Raw genomic sequence first — 8028 nt, 5'->3', positions numbered from 1 at the left:
TTCTTCTTCTTCTCCCTCCTCTTCCTCCTCCTCTTCCTCCTCCTCCTCTTCTTCTTCTTTTTTGTATCCAAAATGGGTTTATTGAGATGGCTCCTCGCTCATCCTGAATCAGGGTCTTTTAGTGCTTCTTCTGAAGGCACATCCTTCTGGAAGCCTTGCTTTTCCTCCTGTAGACTGACAGAGAACAGCAGAGCACCCAACACATAAAACTACTGTTTGTGCATGCCTGTGTTAGTCAGGGTAGTCTAGAGAAACAAATTCATAGACATACATATGTGTATAAGAAAGAGATTTATATGCAAGAGCAATTGAACATTGAGAAAACATCCCAGCCCAGTCCAGATCACGTCCATAAGTCTAATATTAGCCCATATGTCCAATACCAATCTATAAAGTCCTCTTCAGGCTCATGAAACACATGAAATGACACCGAATGTAGAAGATCACAGGCCAGTGAGCAGAAAGTCTTTGGATCCAGTGGCATTGGAAACATCTCAGCGCAGGCAGAGGTCGCTGCTTGGCTTCTCCAGCACCCAGGGCTGCATCAGGATGCGTCCATGTATCTTGTCAGCTGCAGTGTCTCCCGGGGTGTGACCAGAGAGAGTGTCTCTCCTGCCTCCCAGGAGGAAGTACTGGATTTCCCAGGAGAAGGCCACGCCCACACAGAGGCCTCAGTGGCTATGATCTGATTGACAAGCAAGACTCCACCCCTACACTCTTAATCCTCAAATTGACAAATGGTTATATATCTCCCACAATGACTGAAGACCGCGGTGATTTTATAGCAGCCTGCACATTTGACATCCATGAAGTAGGAATTGGGGCTCTGCACCAGGTGGTGCTTCTTGTGTTTCCTCTTCGGGAGAGGGATGGAGGCGATCCTTTGTAAGAGGCAAGGTCACGTGGGGAGGTCGTCACCGCAGGAAAGCAGAGAAAGAAGGGAAGGGGGGGCGTCTCTTTTTATGAGTATTTTACGAGTGGAGCCTGGTGGATAGGTTGAAAACGCTCCTTGGCTCATTTACAGGTGCCCTATCTCCACAGAGACGACAGTCAATACTTGGGCAAGCTCAAGGTTTAAAGTACATTCTCTAAATTAGATGTCTTTAGGTTGGTTGGACTCTGACTGGCTTCAGCTAGTTGTATGGGTGCTGAAGGGCCGTGAGCCCGAACAAGCAGTGCCAGCGCAAATAGGCAACGCAGCACTTTCTGGACTCGTATCCACACAGGACATGTAGAAAACGAGAGAAAGTTGTGATCAAAGGATCTTCCAGACAAAGAAGCCACCGGCAATCTTCTGGCGTCTTACCGGCCCAAATTCCTGACAAGGAAAACAAGGTTACCTTCAGATGCATCACGTCTGCCTAGAAGCTGTGGGTGTCAGTCAGCCTTCCCGAAAGAACATGGTTGCCTGACAAAGGGTGACTTCCGCAGTACAGTTAAGGGCGGGAAGAGAGGAGCAAAGGAAGCTGAAGTAGGAAGGCAAAGCTGACCACTCAGAACAAACCCTTAGTTTGCTGGGGGGGGTCTTCCAGTCCAGACTCGGGATAGTAAAGGAAGCAATGGCTACTACTTATTGCCTATTATAAAAAGGATTTGAACCAGCTGACAAAAATACACAAAATAATGCAAAGTCCGAGTAAAGGAAAAAAAAATAGGGAGCAGATGGCACAGGGTCCAACCCGTTCACCAGAGGCTATTTTGTGAGATCGTATGTATGTACGCGCTAACGGCAGGTTGCAAACTTGACTTGGAGTGGACTGCCTTTCAGTGCAAGGATGGGCACCTGTCACTCAGCTCAGTCATGTCACTTTTGCTTGCAAGTGATAGAAGCTCAGAACTGACTTAAAACAAAGGGGGGGGGTGGATTTAACAGAAAAATTGGTCAATTGGCCTTTTTAAACATTTTTAAATTCTTTTTTTCCTAAATCACTTCATTGGGGGCTCGTACAACTCCCATCACAATCCACATGTATCCATTGGGTCAAGCCCACCCGTATATTTGTCGCCATCATCATTTTCAAAACATTTTCTTTCTATTTGAGCCCTTAGTATCAGCTCCTCACCATTTTTCCTCCTCCCTCCCGAGCTCTTGACAACCCACCAACTATTATTTCTCCCTGTCCCACACTGATAGATGTCTCCCTTCACCCACCCCACTGCTGTCCAAACCCCAGAGAGAGGGCCACATGAAGATCACTGCGATTGACTCCCACCCTCTCCCTACCCTCCTGGCATCACCACTCAACATCAGTCCCGGGGGGTTCATCTGTCCCAGCCCCCATCTGCACCCGTGTACAAGCTCTGGTCCAGCTGGACCTGCAAGGCAGAACTGGGGTCACAACAGGGGAGTTGGGGGGAAGCACCAAAGAACCAGAGGAAAGCTGCATGCCCCAACTGCCACACTGCACCCCAACTGACTTGCCTGCCCTCTACGACCCCTCCATAGGGAATGCCAAATTGTCTACAGATGGGCTTTCCACCCCGCACTCCCCCCCTCCCCCTCCCGCCCATTCACAATGATGTGATTTTTTGGTTTTGGGTCTTTGACACCATTGGCCGGTCTTTAGGCACAATTCGATCTCTGGATCTCCAGAGACTAAACAATGTGCTCAAGACATGTGCCTCTGTGCCGCCTTCCTTCTCAAGGAGCCTCTTCCCACTGGGTGGCAAACATGGTCGCATAGCGCTAGGCCTGTAGTCTTTATTGTCAGTAACTCCAGCAAAAAGAAAAGAAAATGTGTTGTTAGCGCTCCAGTGGACAATACCTTGGTTCTTGGCTCCATACACGGAAAGAATGCACGCCAAAGCCCGTTTCGTAATCCCAGTGGGTTTTTCTGAAGGACAGGACAGGTTTCAGGTCTTCCAGCCTCACAGGATACCTGCTCTCCCTGGGAAGTGTATCAAGTCACGCCGAAGCCGAGCTGGGCTTCACGACTGGCTACCAACAACCACGTGGTACAGAGCGCCCACACATGTGGGACGAAGGGGATCCTGAGTGGCCAGAAGCCCAAGAGTCCCAGAGGCTTAGCGCATGTGGGCCAAAAGTAGGCCCGGAGCGGGTGCATGTGGGCCTGGAGTGGGCCCTGAGGAGGCTCACCCAGGTGGCACATGTGTCCCTCACTCTCTGACCACTAACCAGGAGCAGGGTAAGAGAGCAGCCTTCCCACAGCCAGGATATTGCAAGCCTCCAGCTGGGGAGCCGTGATTGATGACATGGGTTGACCCCATTGGCTGGGTTAAGCCCACCTGGGTGATGGCATGAGCCTGAGCCTAGTTTGGCCCACCCAGGTGTATCTGCCACCTGGCTCGGGGGCTTGAGTAAGAGCATGCTCAGTTTGGGGTCTTCATAGGTGTCTGATGGCTGCCTGATTTCTTTCCAACCTCCTCTATGGGGGTCTTTGCAGGCAAGAACAGTCCCCGTGCCTAAATCTAGCGACCTAACAATGTTTCCCCAGGGAAAAACAAAACATCTTTATTAGGATTCTGAATAGGCCTTGAGTTCCCATCTCTGGACCAGTAAATGTGGATAAAGAACCGAGGCGTTCCGCCTGGCTAGCTTGCCTCGGGATCCCTCCGCTGGGCTGGGGACGTGGGGCTACGTGATTGATACCCACCTCCTCTTTTAGGGTCCGCTTCAGGAAGGGACGGGTGGATTGCTTATTCTTCGGGTACTTTAGTTATAACTCTGGGTTTCAGACAACAGATAATCAGTTCATTGAGAGATAGAAACTAAATAAGAAAGCAAATGTCTTGCTTCGCGTCATTCTAAAGCCTCCTCATACAAAATAAAAAGCTTCCAGAAATGTGGAAAGAGGCTTCAGAGTTCTGTTACCTGTTCATTGTGTTTTCCCACAAGCTTTTCGAAGTCCACTGGCATTTGCCTCCTCTTTGTGAAAATGCGTTTCCTTATTTTTTCTTGGAAGTGTACACAGCAAAACAGCTTCCTGCTCCACATTCCCCGTCGGCTGTTTCGTGAGGCCGCTTGCACTCCTCCCATCACGCCAGTGTTCTCAACATTTCTTTCTAGCTGTTACACTCCCATTGCCTCGTCTCAAGCTCCCCAGCTTTTTCATGTATGCCTTTTCTTCACCGTCTGTTTGCATGTATATATATATTTAAAAACGGATTGAAGTACTCACGGGTGAGATTATTTTATTTTATTTTTGGCAGGCTCAATTCACATTATTACATTTTGTATAAAATTGACTATGTGGTAGCCACAGCTGGAGCCTGGGTCCTCTGCATGGAGACTCTGGTGTGGGTCTTCACAAGATGGTCAGTGAATTCCTGGTAGGGAGACTTGGTGAACACGGTCTCTTTCCAGAGGTCAGGGGTCAGATAGCTGTAGGTCTTGGAGATGGCATCAAAGGTGGCTTTGGCAAAGTTGCCCAGGGTGGCTGTGCAGCCCCTGGCCGACGTGTAGCAGTCATCAATCCCTGCCATCAGCAGCAGTTTCTTGGGCACAGGGGCTGAGACGATGCCCGTGCCCCTGGGGGCAGGGATGAGTCGCACCAGCACAGACCCACAGCGGCTGATCACCTCGCAGGGGACCGTGTGGGGCTTGCCGATCTTGTTGCCCCAGTAGCCTCGCTGCACAGGGACAATGGACAGCTTGGCCAGGATGATGGCCCCTCGGATGGCGGTGGCGACTTCCTTGGAGCACTTGACACCCAGGCCAACGTGCCCATTGTAGTTCTCGATGGCAACGAAGGCCTTGAACCTGGTGCGCTGGCCGGCTCGGGTCTGCTTCTGCACAGGCAGGATCTTCAGGACCTCGTCCTTGAGAGCCATCCCAGGAAGAAGGCAGTAATCTCAGACTCCTTGATGGGCAGGGAGAACAGATAGATCTCCTCCAGGGACTTGATCTTCATGTCCTTGACCAGACGACCCAGCTTGGTGACAGGGAGCCACTCCTTGTCTTCGGCTTTGCCCCCGCGAGCTCCGCGGCCTCGTCCACGCTCCGACCCCAGGCCACGACCCGCGTCCTCGCAAGCCACTGCCGAAGCCGCCGCAGAAGTCGCCGCGAGCTCCGGCTCCCCGGGCCCCCTGGTCCTCCAGGCCCTCCCGCTGCACCGGTGTCATCCGCCATTTGGTGTTTTCTCGGAGAAGAAGGCGGGTGATATTATTTTATGAGTTAACTTATTTTGCTAAAAGGTGACTTGAGGTGACAGTTTTGGTTCAATGCTTAAAGATCATCTCTGGATGCTTAAAGACCATCTCAGGAATTCCTGCTGTCTCAGAGGGGCCATTAAGTATAGATTTCTTTTTAATTTGGTAATTTGAAGTTCTCATTCACATTTCCCACTTCCTAATCGAGTCTGCCTTGTTCCTGATAAGAACCTTCAGTAGGGATAGGCGAGCACCATCTAGTGTTTCTCAGGACAGAGACAGCTGTGGTTCATGAGTCCTCTAGATAGGTTCCTTCTCCTATAGGATCTTTTGTTTTGCGGTGGAGTAGGGTGTCAGTGTGTCACCTTCAGGTATTAGAAGATCCAGGCCAATCTAATCTAAAACTTCTCTTTCACCCAATTAAAAAAAATCATTTTATTGGGGGCTTGTACAACTCATCACAATCCATACATCAATTAAATCAAGCATGTTTGTACATATCTTGCCTTCATTCTTTTCTAGACATTTACTTTCTATTGAGTCCTTGGTATCAGCTTTCCCCCCCTCCTTCCCCCCTCATAACCCTGATAGATTGTATATTGTTATTGATTTCAACTCTTAACACCGACTACTGTCTCCCTTCCCCCATGTTTTCTGTTGTTGTGTCGTTCATTGTAATCGGTTCCCCCTTTCTCACTTCCCTCTTCCCCCTACCCTTCTGGTATCACTGTTCCCCCTGTCCTGAGCTCCCACCCCTTTCTATACCTGTGTATATGTTCATATCCAATTTTTTATATCAACTTTCAGATGTAATTTGCCCATTGAAAGTGTGTAATCAATGGTTTTTAGTATATTTGAAGAGTTGTACACACACTATCACAATCCGTTTCAGAATATTTTGATCACCCCAAAGGAACTCACCTATGTAAAGTCTCACTCTTGGTTCGGGAACCAGCTGCTCCTTGAGGAAGGAAGTCAGTCTTCCTTTCTGTCTCTCGTTGCTGGGCTCCTCCTCCTCTAATTCAGGTTTTCCAGGATTGAGGCAGGAAGGGGAGCACCAAGGGAAAAGACCCATTTTACTGGGACAAACCTGGCCAATTTGTCCCGGACTGAGGGACTTCCGGGAGCATGGGCTTCCAATTCGAAAACTAGAAAAGTCCAAAGCAAATGGATACTGGCCAATGGGGTCATTTTGTGTTTCCCAGAAGACACAAAAGAATGGCATGCAGTGAGAGAGCATAGGTGGCAAGTAAAAATATTATCAGGTGTGTTGCTCTCCTCGATCACTTTTTAGTCAGTCAGCTGGACTATTTAGAAAAAAGAACAAATTGCTTGCTCATTAACAGGCCCATAGAGCATGGGCTTCTCTTCAGCATCTGGGGAAGACTATGTCTCAGCTAAGTAAAATATATTGAAAACATTCCTGGGGAAAAACTGAAATCATTTTGAGAGAGATCTGTGCAATATCCTTTTAATGTTTAAATAATTCTAATAAAATGGGATATATATAGGCTGCATGATTCCTTTTAACATCGTTATCAATGACATAGCTTCCAGCATCATAGCAACAGACAGGCCACCACGGTATGCCAAACTTCTTGCAAATGCTAAACTGCATTAAGTTGCAGACGGCAGAGAGGCAATTGTAACATCGAATATCCCCTTATCAGTTTGTTGTGCTGCGGTGGCTTGCCGGTTGCTATGCTGCTGGAAGCTCTGTCAATGGCATTTCAAATACCAGCAGGGTCCCCCACGGGGAACAGGTTCAGACTTAGACTATGAAGAAGGCATCGCTGTCCGCTTCTGAGGGGACACTGGCACTGGGACTGAAACAACCGGCCTAAATGTAACATTTGTGAGGATGGTGGGGGAGCAAGTCGTGCTTTGTTCTGACCTACCTGGTGGTGCAGTGAGTTCAGACTGACTTGATGGCACCTACCAACATGGGCAAAACAGGGAAGGAATCTTCAAGGGAAGATGGTGGAAACACACAATCACTGCACTAAAAATAACTCAACATTCAACCATTTCAGAAAGTAGCACACGGTCAAGAACCAGTGCTACTGAAAGGTCGGAGCTGCATTGAAAGCACTGGTGATAAGCAAGGCCCCGGGGAGTGATGGAATATACATGGTGTTTAAACAATGGCCACAATGCTGGGGGTGCTTGTTAAATAAAATAGGGATGACATCATGGCCTGTTCTTAATCATTCCTGGAGGATCGTATCGTGAAGGCCATGCAGGAGCAAAAGTTAGGCGAAAATACAAAATATGATTATGCGTTATATTTTGTGTATTTGTGCCTGGATTTCAAAACCAATAATTAAATGAAAAAGAAACAAAGATCTAAAGGTGAGGAGAGGGACAGATTTAAATAAAAGCAAGAGTCTTCAGAGGCACATCTGTTAGGACCCTAATCTGCGCATACCATGCATGGAGGCTCCATGGCCTCCCTGGGAGAGCTCTTCACAGTGAGCTTCGCAAACCCGCCCAACCTTTGAGAACCAGCCCTGCTGACAGTGTGTGCTCGATTTAAAGTGAGATTGTAAGCAGAAGAGTTACAGATACAAAGCTAATGACAAACTTATAGGAAATGCATGTTCTAGTACTACAATCGAGCCCAGCGTTCTCAACCTTCCTGTGACCCTTTAATACAGTTCATGTTGTGGTGATCCCACCAACCATAAAATTATTTTCATTGCTATTTCATCACTGTCATTTTGCTACTGTTATGACTCGGGTGCGCCCTATGAAAGGGTCGTTCAAGTCCCAACGGGGTCATGACCCACAGGTTGAGAACCGCTGGTCCGGCCTGTGACCTGTTAGAAGAAATGACTACTTTGAGAACACCCGTCTCCCAGCTCTTACTGTAGGTCTTGAGAGATTGGCAAAGGGGTCTTGAATCACACTGAACTCCAG

The 8028-nt window shown here is 48.4% G+C and overlaps 1 pseudogene; it reads right to left on the bottom strand.

The window, feature by feature from the left end:
- Window positions 1-4147: 4147 nt before the first annotated feature.
- LOC142428909 (small ribosomal subunit protein uS5 pseudogene) lies at window positions 4148-5089 on the bottom strand (annotated as a pseudogene).
- Between the last annotated feature and the right edge of the window lie 2939 nt (window positions 5090-8028).

The sequence above is a fragment of the Tenrec ecaudatus genome, chromosome 16 (assembly GCF_050624435.1).
Source record: "Tenrec ecaudatus isolate mTenEca1 chromosome 16, mTenEca1.hap1, whole genome shotgun sequence".
Lineage (NCBI taxonomy): Eukaryota > Metazoa > Chordata > Mammalia > Afrosoricida > Tenrecidae > Tenrec > Tenrec ecaudatus.
Note: the sequence above shows the minus strand (reverse complement) of the source record. Positions and strands in the feature narration are given on the sequence as shown.